This window comes from Dipodomys merriami, unplaced genomic scaffold (assembly GCF_024711535.1).
Source record: "Dipodomys merriami isolate MVZ:Mamm:240054 unplaced genomic scaffold, mDipMer1.0.p SCAF_21, whole genome shotgun sequence".
Taxonomy (NCBI): Eukaryota; Metazoa; Chordata; class Mammalia; order Rodentia; family Heteromyidae; genus Dipodomys; species Dipodomys merriami.
Genome location: NW_027203493.1, coordinates 11,608,130 through 11,626,918, shown reverse-complemented (window position 1 = coordinate 11,626,918; position 18,789 = coordinate 11,608,130). Strand labels below are relative to the sequence as shown.

The 18,789-nt window shown below is 38.2% G+C and overlaps 1 protein-coding gene across 5 annotated transcripts in view; it reads right to left on the bottom strand.

The window, feature by feature from the left end:
* The window catches only part of Lrrc4c (leucine rich repeat containing 4C), a 1,099,028-nt gene extending 1,081,245 nt beyond the window's left edge, over positions 1-17,783 (bottom strand). For 4 of the 5 annotated variants that reach the window (XM_070032555.1, XM_070032559.1, XM_070032558.1 and 1 more), the window contains exon 1: positions 17,393-17,783. The gene's annotated coding sequence lies outside the window, so the exon portion shown is untranslated. Of the gene's footprint in view, positions 1-16,997; positions 17,061-17,392 lie in introns of those variants that run through there. The other variant, XM_070032557.1, reaches the window with a different exon arrangement.
* Positions 17,784-18,789: the final 1,006 nt, after the last annotated feature.

Genomic DNA, 18,789 nt, shown 5'->3' with positions numbered 1-18,789 from the left:
TATCTAAAAATAAAACCGAAGTGGGTTCATTTACCTCAGAGGGGCCCCAGCTGTGCACTAGGAAGAGCAGAAAACCCTGCGAAAATCAGGTTGAAATGATCTTTTATGCTCAGTTGATCTGAGAGTTTGGAGAGATTTCCAATAGAAAAGTCAAGGGAACATTAAATAATAAATGAAAAAAGAAGTAAATCATTATTAATGGATACAAATTTAGAGTTTCCACTTTACCTAAAAAAGGGGCAGTATGCAGCAGTGGCTTCTATAACTGGGATGTTTCTACAAAGTGTATCACATCTGAAATGTTACCAGCCAGTAGAAGCTTTGGTACAAGGCTTACTTCATGTATCAAAATATGAATCTCATTGGGAAAAGATAATGTTGTGTCTGTGTTAGTCATTACCACATTAGTGTTAGCCAGTTGCTAAAAGCCTAGAAGTGAGCAAGAGGAGAATTGACAATTCTAGAATAGATAGAGTTAACACTGATATGTTTCCAGCCCGGGCATGGTCGCCTATGACTGTATCCCAGATACTCTGGAGCCTCAGGCAAAAAAAGCAATTGATTGAGCCTCAAGAATCCTAGGCCAGCCTGTGAAACACAGAAAAACCCATGTCCATAATAAAATCACAGAAAAACACTTTCTAGATAGAAGGGGTGACATTGTTATTAGTCTACAATAGCATCAGAAACCAACTGATATTCATTCATGAAACAATGTGGTGGGCATCCAAGATCTGAGATAGCTCAGATATTCCACAGTTCTAAAAGAGGAGAAAGTAGCAGAAAAAAGAAATATCAACTAAACAAAGAGGAAATGTATTTTAATATGTATATGTATGTGACCAGTAATATCCCAGGCACAGGTAGTTCTCTTCTAATACTATCTACTATAAGAATTTTAAAATTATCTTGTTTGTGGTCATTTGGGTAAAAGCCCCAAAGTGGGATTGCTGGGTCATAGGGGAGCTCTATGAGGACTCTTTTGAGGAACCTCCATACTACTTTCCAAAGTGATTGAACAAGTTTACACTCCCACCAACAATACAGTAAGGTTCCCTTCTGTCCACATCCCCTCCAGCATCTGTTGTTATTAGAGTTCTTGATTACAGCCATTTTAACTGGGGTGAGGTGGTATCTCAATGTTGTTTTGATTTGCATTTCTTAATAAAACTACCAGCACAACTATGTTTATTGCAGCATTATTTACCATAACTAAGAAGATATGGAACCAACCCAAATGCCCGTCAGTAGATGAATGGATCAAGAAAATGTGGTATATATACACAATGGAATTCTATGCCTCCATCACAAAGAATGACATTGCCACATTTGTTAGGAAATGGAAAGATTTGGAAAAATTTTATTCAGTGAAGTAAACCAGGCCCAAAGAAAAATAGGTCCCATGGTTTCCCTTATTTTCAATTACTAGTATATGTCTGCCACAAGCAGAAATAGTCAGATAAGTTGATGTTAGGTGAAAGATAAGGATTCAAACTTTTTTCTTTCTTGCAATTGTTTCTAACATATTTATAAGATGATTTTTTTTATTGTTTTTTATGTCCCTCCATCACATTATAACCCCTGTTTTCACTGTATTTGATGTTGGTATACTTTGTGGAGGGGAAGGGCAAAAACAATTGTTTAAATAGGGATACAGGTGGACCCATTGCAACAATGAGATGTACAAGATGTTATGTTGAAAAACGAACTTTACAACTTTGGCTGGGGGTGTAGGGAAGGGGAAGTGGGGGGGGGGAATTGGGAAGGAAGGGATGGGAATGGGAAACAAAGGAGGAGGCAACAATAAGATGTACTCATTACCTTGCCCATGTAATTATAACCCCTCTGCAAGGTATTTTCACAATTAAAAGAAAGAATTTTAAAATTAAATCCCTTGGTTTTATTAAAAGCTATATTCTAAGTCAGTACCGATGTCATCCGTTTTTTTTCTTGGTCCATGACAGAGGAAGGGATAATGTTATAAAAAGCTGTACTATCTACACCAAATATTCTGCAACCACTTTCTAGCTACTCCTACCTGATACACTGATACTTAAAAAAATAGAGACAAAGATAGAGTATCAATCATTTTATCAGTTCAAATACTCTACAGAAGTTTAGGAATTCCATAGAACGTGACATTGAATCTTCAAATCATAGTTCAGCATCTCTTTAAGCAGCAAAATGAAAAGACTTCAGGGCATACTATAACAAAACAATAGTTTACAAAATTACTTAGTACTGAAACCTAGGTCTTGGTATTCCTGAATCATCAACAGAAGTTTCATCTTTTGATTTTTAGGGAAAAAGTATGACTACTGAACACAGATGACACTTCTCTTTCCTTCATGAATATTAGTCAAATCCTGCCGCTTTTGATTTCTCTGCAATTTTCATGATGTTTAAGTTAAAACCAGTGATTCTGAGAAAAAAATAACATGAATTTTAAATTGGCCTTCAGTAGTTATTTTCTATCTTAAAAGTAGCGCCTACTAACCCATAAATCTACATTTTTAATATCCTCAGCTAAAATAGGTTATCAGATCCAAGTGTTACTCTAGCTATAGAACTGACTAAATAACTGGCAGATGGATTGATTTTAATATACCTTTCCTACATGTATGGATCTAGGTCTAGCCTCAGCAGCAGTACTTAGAACTAGATGCACAAGGCTTTATTCTCAAGCCTCTCCAAAATCACCAGACTTATGTGTAAGCACTTTAAATTTCATACTGCACCACTGAGGTGCATGATATACTATATTTATAATAATTTTATATAACATGTAGAATATAGTTTATCTATTATATAACATATAATAATTCCATATATACAGATATGGAATATAGTTTATATTCTCTGGTTTCATCAAATCCAACAGAATCCTCCATCCCTGGTAAAATGGAGAAAATAAGAGGTTAGGAAATCTATTAAGTAAACTTCTGAAATAATTCTTTTTTTCCTAAGAGTAAGTGATAAGATTTGAAACCTTCACCACTTCCTCTTTCCTTCTGTGAAGAAGCCTCTGGCTTTGAGTGTGATCTTACAATGGTCAGCGCTTTGGGTCAAATAAACTTTGTTTTCCTAAACTTTACTTTTGTGTCTGAAAAATAACATCCATAGAGTGTTTCTTTTCCTTGAGCTCTAGGTAATCTGAGGTACAGAGAAGAGCTCATACTCATCAAATCCTCCAAATAGAAGAATTCATTACTATTCTCATGTGCCTAAGGATATCCTTACCATCTGTGTCCTAGAATGTTCCAATCTATAGAGATTGGAAAGAAGAGCACCCTTTCTCTTAGACAGTATCCGTCTGGCTATGGGAGACTTTCACTTTGGAAGTACAGGAGGGAATTTCTCCCTTCAATATTAAGAGAAGGAGGTGGGGCAGCTGGAAGCCTGCAGATCTGCTCAGCTGTGGCTCAGCGAGCAGCTGGTAATGCCGCATTCATATCATGCTGGCTCAGCTAAGAATACTCTTTCTATTCTTGCCTGCTCTTTTTTGTTTTGTTTTGTTTTGTTTGCAGGCTGAGGTGTTAGGGAAAGAAGCAAATATCTGAATGCATTTCACGGTTTTCCTGCACTTTATAACTCACTGGATCCTCCCAGTCCTTCTGAGCTATGCAGAGGCTGGCCTGGTCTGTCAGGGGAGCCTCCAGCATCTGAGAGACTGAATGGAAAAATGAAAGCCCACCAGATCCATGATCGTGAATTTTTACTTAGGCCTATATATTGGTGCTGCCCTTTACTGTAATTACCATCACTAAAATGGAAGAAAAAGGTTACTGGGCCACAGATCATGTTGTAATGCTAAGGAGATATTACTGCGTACTCTTTTGTTCTACATACAAAACAACTTTCAATTCATAGTGCATCATCATTACAGTTATGGTTCATAGAGATATGACTACTGTTACTATGGAAAGCAAACTTATAGTGGAGTGCAAAATTCTTATATTGGACAAAAGTGATAAGAGCCCAGAAAGTCTAGGATTCTATCACCATCTAGAACTAGCTGATCTATTCCAACATAACAAGACAATGGTTTCTGAATGTAAATTTATGTTCTAATAGTAGTTAGTATTGACATATCTTCTAAGAGCTGATTGTTTCAGCTCTGGGCTTCATATATATTGCTTAAGATGAATAAAACCTAAATATTACATTTCTTGGGAACTTACATCATTAAATAATATCCAGTTAGTGTTATGTGCTTTTTGTCAATAAGCATATTTCCATTCGTAGTACAATTATTATGTAGGTCATTGTTTCCCAAATGTGTTCCATAGGGCACTATTAATTTGCTAAAGGTTAACCGATGTTCCATAAAAATAATGGTCTGTTGTTGAATAAAATTGGAAAACACTGAATCAAATCAAATTTAATAAGATTGTCTAACACAAGACTGAGTTCTCTGAATACTGTTTTTTACCTATGTCTGTAAAGACAAACAAAATTGGACATTCCACAACAATATGTAAGACCTAGGGATGGTTTCTTCCCTGAATAAACTTGCTTTTAAAACCATATCAGATGCATTTCAGGAGAATCCTATAAGATCTACTCTATAAAACATAAGATGCTAGGAAAAAATTAGGTCATGTTCATACCTATGTTATTATCATTTATTCAGCTTCTCAAGATTCCATATTGTTTTGATACAATTCAGGACAAAAGTGGAATTGCTAGAAAACTAAAGAGGAGTAAAGGGAAAAAAATGTTGCTTGAGAAGTGAGAAGCCCATTGTTTATTTTGAGCCCTTCATAGTCCATGCTAGCCTGTGCCCGGGAAGGAGACCAAAAAGGTTCAAAATGATTTTATTAGTACTACCTGCTTTTTAAAGAGCCCTCATTCCACTGGATTACCTGCATTCTCATTATTTTTTTTCACTCATATGCAACTAATTTGAAGATCATACTGTCAGATCTTATTTACAAAGAGGTAAATCTACTCATGGAGAAAACTGAAAAAAGGAAATTCTCAGCTTGTCAAAGTCCCATCATGGTGAGAACATCTGTGAGTTTGGTTTGAAAAAAGAAAAAGGCAGAGAATCCTTTACAGAAGGGATTCACTAGCCTCGACTACCCTGATGGTTTTTGCAGAAATCATAGATGTAGCTATAATCATCATAGCCTACTTTACAACACAAACTTTTGCTTTTGCAGCTGAGCTCATTGAATTCAGGTTATGAGATCCCACTTCTCCAAATCATCTTGCTTTGTAGATTACAGCACAGCTTCAAATGACAAGCAGTATTACAATGTTTTTCCCAATGCTGAATGGAACACTGCTCCTTCTCCAAGACCCCATCAACCTAGTACCTCCAGGCTTTTGAATTGAGGTTTCAGCATCCAGCATTTTAAAAAAACACAAAAACCAAAACGGTTCACTATTCACTTTTTATTATAATGGGTTTCAATTTGATAATCCAATAACTCTGATCTGTGGACAGATGAAAGGAACTAGGCCATCTGCAAATATTTTCAGTTCATCTCTAAAATATCCAATCCCTTTCGGTGTTTGCATGCAAAAGATCCTGCTACTAAATGTAATGTAACAGAAACTACGAACTCCACTTGACCATCTAAAAAAGGATGGTGTAAGAGATACAATTTTTTTAGAACCTAACAATAAACACTAACCCCCTTACCTTATTACTGCATCCTGAGTCAATTCACCTCTGAAAATGCACTAAGAGCATTCATAAGTCAATCTCTGCTGGCAAAAGAAGACTCAAACTAATTAGGAATATAGCATAGGCTCTCTGAAATCTTACTGTTATTTGATTTTTGAAGTATTTCTTCCCAGTATTTATCACCTTCCTTCTTATTAACAATTATGTGCAAACACAGTCCAGGAATTGTTCTCTGCAGGAAGAATTCAATAAGGTTTCAGGGGCAAAAGTAAATGGTCAGAGTTCATATCTCCATGCAATTTCAAGCTTCTTCATAGCCCACATCTCTGCCACTTTACTAACTATTCTAACTCTCACACTCTAGAATATATTTTGTCTTCATGTCTATTTATTTGTTAAGGTCATCTCCATTCATTCTATTTTATTTTAGCAGCAAAAATAAATCCCCTGAGTTTTCCCTTTTGTGCTAGAGATGTTATTGGACCTGAGGCTTAACGATGCAATAGCATGGCACATGGCACTTTTTAAAGGGAGTCGTAGCCTTGTGAGATATGAAGCAAGAGTTCACCCAAATAGCTTGAAAAATTTCATTCAGATAGCATAGCTCTTAATGTTTAATTTTCTAATTTATTTTGATATTAACAATTCATTTCCTTCCTCATTTCTTCAATATGTCTAGTAAATCTGTCCTATTTCAGACACTGAATGAAGTATGCATGTGACCCTATGTCTGGTAAACTGTATGAATCTTGCAAAGAGATCTCAAATTCTAGCTCTAATGGGTTCTAGCTCTGTGTGTGTGTGTGTGTGTGTGTGTGTGTGTATGTGTGTGTATAAGAGGGGCAATTAACCTCTCTAAATCTCAGTCTCCTCACCTGTAAATTAGATAAAAGAATAGCATTGCCAGAATATGGTTACATAAATAATTGTGTAAGATTTATGTGTATCCTTATCATTGGCAGATAAATATTTTAAAAATCATAGAAGATAATTGTTTGCTTTCCAATTACAAACTCTACTGTTTTGAAGGGCTCTTTTTAATCCTATAAAATAATCTATATTTAATTATGTGAAAAGCATATCAATCTTTTAGTCCTAAAATAACCATGAGATTTTATTTTTTAATAAGTTTTTATTATGAAAATACTGTACAGAGGGGTTACAATTACATGAGCAAGGTAATGAGTACATTTCTTATCAAGCATTGTTGCCTCCTTTGTTTTTCCCCTACCATCCCTTCCCTCCCATCTCCACAACTACACTCCACAACCCTCACTTAAATTGTAAAGTTCGTTTTGTGACATAGCGTCTTGTACATCTCATTGTTGCAATAGGTGAACCTGTATCCTTATTTAAACAATTTGTTTTTCCCCCTCCCTTCCCCAAATTATACCAACATCAAATACAGTGAAAACAGGGGTTATACCGTCGGGGAGGGACATACAGAGCAACAAAAAAATCATGGGGTACCTTATAAATACATTAGAAACAATAGCAGGAAAGAAAAAACGCTTATGTCCTTATCTTGGGGTTCATTTCACTTAATATCATCTTATCTGAGCTTTTCTGCTTGACTCAGTCATATACTAGTTATTGCAAATAAGGGAAACCATGGGACATATGTTTCTTTGGGCCTGGCTTACTTAAAAATAATTTTTTCCAAGTCTTTACATTTCTTAACCAATGTGGCAATGTCATTCTTTGTGATGGAGGCATAGAATTCCATTGTGTAGATATACCACATTTTCTTGATCCATTCATCTACTGAGGGGTATCTGGGCTGGTTCCATATCTTAGCTATGGTAAGTAATGCTGCAATAAACATAGTTGTGCTGGTAGCTTTAGTATGGTCTTGTTTGTGATCATTAGGGTAAATGCCCAAACATGAGGTTTTAGAATCTCCTAGAAAGTGGTAGACAAGTTGACCTTTATTGCTGTTACTAAGCTAAGCTTATTCCACAAATTTGTAAAACCAAGATATGTTTTCCCGGACATATCTAAAGAATAATTTCTAAGAGTAACTCAATAGGTAAAGGTCTGCAGCTGACAAAACCAGAATGTGACAATAACTATTGATTTTTTTCATGATAGTGGTATAACCCACAGAGCATATAATAAAATTTAACGAAATGTAGCAACATAATCTAGTATACAGCCCTATTCAACATTCACACAAAATTCTGAGTCAGCAAAAACATAAATTAGCTTGCTTAAAATAAAAAAAAAATATTACTCTTTCTTGAAGAAGATACTACACAAGCTATCTATATCTATATGTATGTCTATTCAGACATACATGTATGTATCATGCAAATATTAGTGTATCAGTCTATTTTTGGTAATGAATTTACTTTACTTATCATAGAGTGTTATGTGAATATGTATGTACATGCATGTTTATGTCTGTGTGTGATGTTATCATCTTGCAGGTTTACTTGAAATTTGTTTTCCCATTTGTGTGCGTGGAATATGCCAAGTCACTGTCTCTGAGGTTTTGTGCTCAAGCTATGGCTGTGCTCAAGCTGTGGCTCAAGTGGAACCACAGGTACACTTTCAGCTTTTTGGTGGTTAATTGGATCTAAGAGTCCCTGGACTTTCCTGACCTGGCTGACTTTGAACTGTGACCTTCAGGTCTCACATACTAAATAGCTAAGTTTACAGGCATGAGCTACCTGCACCTGTCTTTGTTTCCCTTCTATAGTAGTTGAACTGCCTCCTCATCTTTTCTGTATATTGCCCCTTCACTAATTGAGCAAGGATGATCATTCATAATGGGTCTCCAGCTCATTAGTGTAATTTAGTCAGATTCTACTGTATTTCACCAGAAACACAAATCAGGCTTCTGCACACATCTGTTTCTAAAACTCTATCTCATAAACATCCACAATATTTCTGCTTTAAAATGGAGAAATGATTGCTCCTTAATCAGCTATTTGTAATACTTGGCTACATAAATATATGAGGTATCGCCCATAAATAATTTCAGGGTAGAACATAACAAAAATATCATTTGCATAGAAATGTAAAGTTTACATTTTTTCTTACATACCCAAATACAAAACTCAATGTAATCCCTTGGGAAAGAAGGTACTGAATATTTATAAATGATTTGGAAGAGAATATTTTGTGATATTCCCAAATACAGGTGTTTGATCCAGAAATATGCTATAAGTTCCTAGCCATTAGTTAATCATCTATGAGTTTCTAATTTTCCATCTTTACTGTTTTTAGTAATATCTAATTCAAAAAATTTTCCAGGAGATAGTCAGGTGCTAGTGGCTCACGCCTATAATCCTAGCTACTCAGGAGGCTGAGATCTGAGGATCACTATTCCAAGCCAGCCTAGACAGGAAAGTCCATGAGACTCTTATCTCCAATAAGCCACTCAGAAAATCAGAAGTGGCATTGTGGCTCAGTGGTAGAGTGCTATTCTTGAGCTGAAGAGCTGAGAGACAGAGTCCAGACCCAGACAGAGATCAAGCCCCACGACCAACAGAAAAAAAAAATTCCAGGAGGAAATATGAAACTTTTTAGTAATATTCTAAACACATAGCAAATGCAATTTTTATTTGGCAAATTGAAACATGATTGCATCTTTTTTTAAGCTGCTTCTATCCAATGAGAAAGAACTAAGAGAGTTGTCAAATGTAGAGCTAATATTTTCAGACCACCTTGGAGCTCACTGTACCAAAAAAATAAATAAAAGTGTCTGATCCTCATGTCCAGGAAGAAGTTGAGCAGTCAGTATTTACAGGAGTAGGACTAGCAGAATCAATAGCTCTAATCTGTAGTTCTAGTTTTCTTAAAACCTAGTAAACAGATCTGACACTGGAGCTAATGAGGCAGATTTGAGAGCATTCAACGATATAACCCAAAGAAGAAAGTAGGGCTGGAGCAGAAGCTGAAAAATTGAAGCTGGGCTAAGAGTTTTGAAAGTGTCCAACGTCTTAGCAACGAGCGGGTGAGAGAATCCTTTCCTAAGGGTCACTCATAGTCAACCCATTGCCTTATTTGAAAATTCTACATATTCTTTGGCCTCTACCTTGTGTGTGTGGTGGAAGTGGGTGGGGAGAAACACTACAGGAAAGACAACAGAAGAAGAGAAAGATTTCCTCAGATTTTGGCTGCTTTAATCAATAATTAATATAGGAGGTGAAAGAAATGAGTCAGAAACATGGTTCTTTCGAAACCATTACCAGGGTCATATAGTAAAATAAATTAGTCCCTCAACCCTGTTTCTTTTTTATTTTTATTTTCCAATTCCAAATCCATATGTCAGTTCTCATCAAAGAAAGAGGGTCAAGAATAATGCTAGGAGAAACCTGACCAGGTGACTGTTCACTGCCCACATACAGCGATAGCAGTGACCAAGCCACTATCTGTGACTGAGGGGTTTCTCTTCAAGATACATGATATGCAGCCTTAGGATTGACTATCTATAAAAAGTATTTCCTCTCCATGTCCTGGATTCTTACCGTAGACCCAAACCCGAAGTCCAGAAAAACAGTACCGATCCATGGAATTCCAAATTTATTTTTGTGCAACTGTCCTCCTCAAAGGCACTAGTGCCCCTCCCAAAGACAAGAAAGACAAGAAAGTGACATGCTCAGGTCAGAAAGACTTAGAGAGGTCACGAGAGAGCTGAGTCTTTGTATTTTTGTTTCCATGTTCTTTTCAACAATAATTAAGATATGAGGTGTCCCGGAAAATTGTTTGAGGTAAAAAAGAATTAGCAAAGATTGGTTAAGAAATGAAATATCCTTATCAAAAGTCAAATATAAACATGGTTCCTGAAAAAAATATAATGGACAGTAGTTTTTTTCTTCTTCTTCAGAAGTTCCACAGAGATAGAGATGGAGACAGAGATAGAGGTGATAGAGTCAGAGATAGAGAAATACTGTGCATTTCACTGATAGAGCAAACAGTATTGGAACAGCATTATTTGACTTGAATTTAGAGAAGACTTGCTCAAAAATGTCTATATTCTAATGCAATGTGTTGACACCTAAAACATAGAAATCATAGTCCAGAAGAATAGACACAAGCTTTGGCGTGACTTGGGGACAAAGACACACATCTTTTTATGTCTAGTCGGTCACAGAAGACTATAGGATTAAGAATGACACCTTATCAACTTTTTGAGAAGTATAAATTAATAATCTAAAGTTACCTAGCACAGTGCCTGGAATTCAGAATACATTTCCTGATCATTTGAATATGTGGTTCATAGAATCTGCCTTGTATTATTTAAAGAATGTAAATTGGTGCAGGGCTCCAAACACAAATTGTGATATTTAACATTTTTTTTTAGATGGGTCCCCTGTGCTGCTGGCCTAGAATTATATTTTATAGAATGAGGTTTGAAATGCAGAGTGCAAGGATCGGGTCTCACTTTCCAGGAAAGAAACAACAAAGTACACTTCAACAATTCTCTATAGCATTAGGAAGAGCTGGCAATCTGAAGGACAAAACCCTGCTCCCTTCATGCACAGGGAAAGGCTGACTTTGCAGAATAGAAATACCTGGGTCAAGTGGTACTGGTCCTGCAGAGTTAGCAAAGCCGAATTGGCTTCGTCACTGACAGACAGCTCAGTCCAGCTACCTTAATAGGAACAAGACTTTTTACATCTTTTGCAATATGTTATTCAACTAAACAAAGGTCACACCTAATGACAAAGCTCCACATGGGTTAAATACTGACCGAGGAATTTTAATTCCATTGAACTATCAAGCCAGAATTCTAGGCAGCTCTGAAGACTGCAAGGTGTCCAGTCCAATGAAGGAGTTACAAGAGAAAGACCTGAGCAGAAAGATTCTTTTCTATACTTCTCCCTGCACTGAACATAGTATCAGCACTGGGTAGTTTTTTAATAAATACGCATCTCTTCATTGTCTGGAAACAAGAGGTGATGCTCAATAAAGACCAATGTTAACCTCACTTGCTGACATCTGAATTGTTTATGAAGCCACATATGGATGGGTACATGTGATTCTCCTTACTTATATGCAGTATCATTTTGAAAGCTGTGAGCATGTGCAGCGACATCTGGAGAGGTTGCAGAAGCTGCTCTGAAATAAAACCATGGTACATGAAATGAGTTAACTTATAGAAATATAACTTTTGCCCATCTGTATCTCTCCAGTTTTACTTAGCTCTCAGATTATGCAGAAGGATATAAATACACTGAATTAAGTCTATCTTTCCAATTGGTACACCAGATTAGGAGGGGTGAAAGAAATTTTAGAGCAAGGATTTTTTTTAAATCAGGAATGTTATGTATGATCTTTACTGTCTATCACAGAAGAGTTTATGACTAATCATGCCTACATTACAGTTTAAAGAAGCTCCAAGAGGTAACTGGACCCTAAGGCTCTCTAATTCCAAAGCCAATCCTACTAAGTAGCTGCCTCTCCTTCTGAGTTTTTCCATCATAGTCTGTCTCCCAAATGCAAGTCAGCATGATACTAATTACAATCACTTAAGGTAAATATCCTATTTATAGTATTTCCAAGTCCAACAAATTCTTATAAATCACATGGTCCAGAGTTGGTAGAACCTCCAAGCTTTATAAAAGCCTGTGTATTTCTACAGCGAAGTGACTCTTCTTTGCTTGCTTTTTCTTTCTCTCTTCTTTCTTCCTGTCTTGTTCCCCTTCTTCCTTTCCCTTTATTTCTTTTTGTCCTTTTCTTCCTCCTTCCCTTTCATCCTTCCTTTAATTCTTCCTTTCTTCCTTCTTTCATTTGAAATATTAGGGATAGAACTCACAATTTTGCAAATACCCTACAAGTATGCTACCACATGAGACATGTTCCCAGACCTCATTTGATTTTTTTGTTTGTCTTTTGTTTTTGTGGGGGATTTGTCCTGGGTCTTGAGCTCAGGACATGGGCACTGTGCCTGAGCTATTTTTGCTCAAGGCTAACACTCTTATAACTTGAGCCAGATTTATACTTCTGGCTCTTATTTGGTGCTTAATTGATTATCTGAAAGACTTTCCTGGCCTGGTTGTTTTGAACCTTCATCCTCAGATCTCAGTCTCCTAAGTAGCTTCCAGAGCCAGGCCTGTTTACTTTGAGATACAGTCTGACTAACTTTGCCTAGGCTTGCCTCATATGGTAGGTTTGCCTTCTGCTTCTTCCTTCCAAGTAGGAATTATGAACATGTACCACCATGCCCAGAGTCCCTCCCTCCCTCACTTTCTTCTTCCTCCCTCTCTCCTTTCCTCTTCTCTCCTTTCCTTTCTTTCCTTCCTTCCTTCCTTCCTTCCTTCCTTCCTTCCTTCCTTCCTTCCTTCCTTCCTTCCTTCTTTCCTTCCTTCCTTTCCTTCCTTCTTTCCTTCCTTCCTTCCATCTATTATGAAAAAGAGATTAGAACTTTTTAAGCAATTTAACATGAACTCATATTAGAAGAATCTTTTTAGGTCTGGGAATATGGCTTAGTGGTAAAGTGTTTGCCTAGCATGCATGGAGCCCTGGATTCAATTCCTCAGTACCACATAAACAGAAAAAGCCAGAGGTGGTGCTGTGGCTCAAGTGGTAGAGTGTTAGTCTTGAGCAAAAGAAGTTCAGGAACAGAACCCAGGCCCTGAGTTCAAGCCCCAGGACTGGCTATATATATATATATATATATCCATATATACAGTCATAGCCACATAAACCTAAACGCCCTCTCATTTTATAAGGATATCACTTGGAAAATGTTAATTACACAATTATATTAGAAGTGAGGGTTCTGAGACTTGGGGGTGGGGGAGCACTTCTAACCAGTAAACACTACTGTCAATGCTGGAATGGCATCTTACCATATACAATTCCGAGTTTTTCTTTTCCTTATTTAATCCCATCCTCCACCAGTAGCCCATCTAGCTGTAATTACCCAATGGTTCCAAACACAATACAGGTAAGCAGGAGAGTTGATCTGTCAATCACCATACCACTGTCCTACTCACATACCATTAAGTTATCTTTTCTTTTGTAATTTCTTGGGTGAACCAAGAAGGTGTTTTTGTTTGTGTTTTTAATAGGAAAGAGCACCAAGGCCACATAGAGCATCTATTACCAGAGAATACATGTCCTTCATCCCGAGTCTGCACTTTCTGCTGAAGGGCAATGTTTTTTATCTATTCATCTTAGCCCAGTCACACATCACCCTAATTCATCATTGTCCACAGGGATCTAGGTTTTTATAGTGATGCTGTACTCAGAACTCCAGGTCAGACATCTAGTCGTTACATAGCTATGGAGTCCGAGCACTAAGACCTCCTTTCTGTCTTCACCTTAGTGGACTCACTGCCTAGCTTCCATGAAAGGTTCTTAGAAGCAGGATCTCCAGCTTTCAGTCTTGTTTGGTTCAGAGGGAAAGAGCTATTCATGTGTTAACTGCCTTGGGTCTTAAAAACCAGAAACACAAGGGAGAATGTTGGGTCTGGTTGGCTGACTTGAACAGATACCAGGAGAAAGGCCTGCCAACTGACTAGAACTAAATAGAGAAGGACCTAGAATTTCCTCAATAAATTCAAAGCAATTTTTTGCCAATTCTCTCTTTAAAAAACTATATAACCCTCTGTATTGTTTCTTTTTCCTCTTGGAGAACATCAGTTTCTTCATGTTACCCCTACTGACATGGTTGTTCGCTATCCATCCTCATTACTCTTCTGCCTTTCTTTCCTGAGTCCCTGAAGCAAGAAGAACCACATTAAGCCTCAAAACACTATCATAAAGCTTAAAAAATATTTAGAGGCCAGGTGGTGGTAGCTCATGCCTGTAACTCCAACTACTCAGGAAGCTGTGATCTGAGGATCACAGTTTGAAGCCAGCTTAGGCAGAAAAGTCCCCATGAGACACTTATCTCCAATAAACCACTCAAAAACCAGAAGTGGCCCTGTGGCTCAAGTGATAGAGCACTAGTCTTGAGCACAAAGAGGCTCAGGGACAGTTCCCAGGCCCTGAGTTCAAAGTTCAAGCCCTTGGACTGACAAAAAAAAAATTATCTAGAGACAGTTCTGATCTGATCAAAAGCTGTCTACCTCTGCTCCAACATGAACTGAAAAGAAAGCTGCAAAGTTAAGTTGCACCAACACCATCAGGAACCTTTGAAATACAAAGAACATGCTTTGCAAGTTACATGAGCTGGAGTCAGAAAACTCTGAGACTTGGCTTGCACCCCAAATCTATTATTAGCCTAAAATAAGTGATAATGAAAGTGTTGCTATTGGTAGAAGAGTCGCTCATTACAATTATTAAATCTCAAACACACAAAAGCCAAGATGTTATCCTTTTCTTGTGTGTGATAGTGTTGAGTATCATCTATGCAATTAATTTTTTTTTACCAACAATCAGTCTAACTATACTCACACTGGGTAAGAATGTGAATGGGGGAAGGAACAGTCAAAATTAGATCGCCTCAATGAAAAGAGGTACTAATTTTCCAAGTCTCAGAAAGGCATTTTTTCCCACAGGGTTTCTCTGGATTCCAAACAATTCTAACACAAAATAGATGGCCTAAACTACTGTCCTTAGTACCTAGGGTTGGTTATCCATAGCTCAGGTAAATAAAGAGCAGTCCTAAATAATGATATATGTATCTCTGTAGAAAGTGGAGGAGAAGAAGCTACCACGCCCCATCAAAACTTATACCAGCATCACTCTGCCGGAGCGGTAAACTTTCTGTATCGTGCTTACATATTTATTCTCATTTTCTGGTTTCATGATGCTCAGGTTGTTTTCTCCACAGGGAAAATGAAATTTGACTTGTTGTTTTCCCCTATGCTTCAGTCACTATCTAAAAACTGAAAAGACAGACAGAAGGAAGGAAAGAAATAAAGAGAGAGAGAGAGAGAGAGAAAAGAAAGACAGAAAGAGAGAGAGAGAGAGAAAGAAAGAAAGAAAGAAAGAAAGAAAGAAAGAAAGAAAGAAAGAAAGAAAGAAAGAAAGAATGGAAGAAGGAAAACTTCTCTCTTGATAATGAAAAAAATAGCTGGGATTTATGGGTAAACAGATGAAAATATTCCGTTCAGAAATATTTCACAAGAAAGACATATTCTACATCATACTTTGGAGAGCTCTTCCATAACATTATATTTTCACCAAGGCAATGCATTGAGTGCCAGGCACCAGGTCCAGATGGGGGTAAAGGGTATCTTTTAACAGTTTTTCCAGTATCATTATGCAACCATCATTATTTAGGTAGGCAGAAAGGATAGCCCAAGGTAATATCAAAATAATATCTCATCTTGGTGTTTGCTTTCTTTTGGTATTTCTATTTTAGAGGAGACAAAATGAATAAAAAAGAATACCTCTGTTTAAAGGATGATGGATGCCATTTCTCAACTTAGATGTTCTCATAAATCTTTGAGTCAATCAATCACCTCTGAATAAATCTCAGTTTATAATTTGCACCTTCCCTCTATCTAAATTTAGAACACAGTCCTTGCAGGGAACTGCCTGAGTATGTTCTCTTCCACATAGTTAACATACCTGTCATCTGTACAGTGTATAAGCTCACAGTGGAGGTCTGAGTTTGGCTAATGGTCCATGAAATACCAAGGTTCCTTTTAGGCTAAAGCATTCCTATGCATTGAGTAAGAGAGAGGGAAGAGGTCCTATTGCTTTCACTTTGGATTTTGGCATTTTAGACATCTATTTACAAGTTATTCTCACTTCTTGAGAGAAGCTAAGTGATACCAATGCAGAGATCAAAATACAGATACCCAGACACAGACGCTATCACAACAGAATAATATTTTGCTTTAATTAAATAACCTTGAATTCAAACATGGTAAAATACTGTCCACATTTCACTTTGAAAGAAAAGACGGGGTGGGGGGGCAGTAATAAAGGAAAAATGAGAATGAGACACTAGGAATCACTGAAAGTACTGAATTCTCCAAGACGTTTGACTAAAGTCACCTGAATGCTACTTGCTGTTACAGCCAAGAATAGACAATTAGGAGCAATTTGCAACCACACTCCTTCCTCTAGGGACCACACAGGGTAAGAGGATGTTCCAAAATGACAGACACTGGTCTTAATCAGAGGACACTGCATTCAGAAAGGTTAATGAGATGTCATAGCAAGGAAATCAGCGCAAACAAGTCAGGTTCAAAATACTAAACCATTTCCACTTTGTTCTCATTTGCTCTAATTAAGAGCTGTTGAAGCAGCTTTTCTGTATTCCGCGCATTTACGACTCTCCAAAGCAGATATAACTATCCAAGAACAACAACAAAAAAAAGAGCCATCAGTGGCTGGCAATCTACTATTAAGTTATCACAAAAGTCCGATTAACCCCCTACTGCACCCACCCCCACCTCCGCCCCCACCCCCACACCCCCACCCAGGCTCTGAGCCTAGTCACTTTTACCTCTGTCTCAGAGCATCTGCCAGTAGGTCTTCGGGCTGTTTTTTTTTTTCCCCCTTTCTTTCTTTCAATTTTATTTCAAGGAAGGGGAAGAGTATGACTGTTTTTGTTTTCTCTCCAATATTTTTAATATTCTGAATTCATTGTCAAAATATCCGATAAATGAAAGACTTCTAAAAAACGGTGAGAGTGTGGGGAAGGTGATCATTCAAATGGAAATAATCTCCTTGCCGTAAAAATACCCCCAGCATGCCATACAAGCCACACACGGAGCCCCTGTAAGAATGACAATCTCTAGAACTGCGCTTATTAACTGCATATGGGTTTCTGAAAACAAACAGCCCAGCACAAACGCTGTAAGAAACCAGGACTCTGAGCTAAGTAGTCTCGTGACTTACCTTCCTAATGGATCCTTAAAGTTCACCAAGGGGAATTTAAAATCCTCCAGCTGGTCTGTGAACCATTCTCTATTTAATTTTCTTCCTTTCTTCTTCTCCTTCTTCTTAAAAGTCACACAGGAGAAAAATAATCAGTGCTCAAAAGGTTCCATTGATCTGATCTTCCAGCACCAGGAAAAAAAAAATGTGTCCAAGAGACTTCGTCAAAAAGTAAGCCAAAAACTCATCAAAGGCAAAAAGGAAAAGGGGGAGTGGGGAAGGGAGGGGATAGTGAAAGGTTGAGGAGCAGGGGGTGTTGGGGGAGCGCTACCGATGGAGAGCCCAAGAGCCAGGAAATTATGGTCACTCTGTTCAGATCTCCTACGGTAAGAGAAACCTGCGTGGTTGGTTGTCACACAAACGCACACACACCGCACACAGCACGGACATTCGCGGAAAGCAGGCACCCACACACTCAGGAACACACGCAGAAGTACAGCCACTCACAGTAGCCAGTGTAATGCAAACTGTCAGTAGTAACCTCCAGGAGCTGCTGTGTGCTGCAGATGGTACGGCTCGCTGTTACCTTCCCAGGTCTGTGAAGGATCAAAAGAACATCCAAAATCAGGAACACTTCCCGGGCTCCCCCAACGCGCGCGCGCACACACACACACACACACACACACACACACACACACACACACACACACGCACCCCACCCTGGGAACTAGATCGATTCTGGTTCCCTGTCTTCCAGTCAGATTCATCAAGCCTGGAGTGGGTCAATCAACAGAGGTATCTGCTTGCAGGGTGCCCCGGATTGTGGCAAGGTTATTAATCTTGATGTGCTGCAACCCCCTCCCCCATCGCTCGGCAGCCCTGCATCGGGAGGATAGCCAGAGCGGTGTCTGTCCCTGTGCTACTGCGTTTTGTGCAGCCCTCTGAAGCCATGAGACACGGTGGAGGCAAGAATACTAATAAGGTGGTTTAGCTAGGTTCTTCAGGGAAGTAGGCATGCAGTACAGTCAGTGCGGACTCCCCGGTGGTGTGTGTGTGTGTGTGTGTGTGTGTGTGTGTGTGTGTGTGTGTGTGTGTGTGTGTGTGTGTGTGTGTGTGTGTGTGTGTGTGTGTCTGCAGGGAGGAGGACAAGGAATCAGTCTCCAGCCAGAAGGGGAGATAGCTTGTATTCTGCCTGGAAGAACTATCTCCTAGGAAGCATCGCTGTCCAGCACTGCTGTTTCTTCTGGCTGAGATTTTGTTTGGGATCAATGCAGGGGTTTGAAGGGCTGAGAAGCCTAGAGCTGACATTTAAAAGAAAAGTAAGAGAAAAAAAAAAGTCCCGGGAGACAAATTAGCTTTATAAATAGTCTGCAAGGAGACGAAGGCAATATATATATATATATATATATATATATATA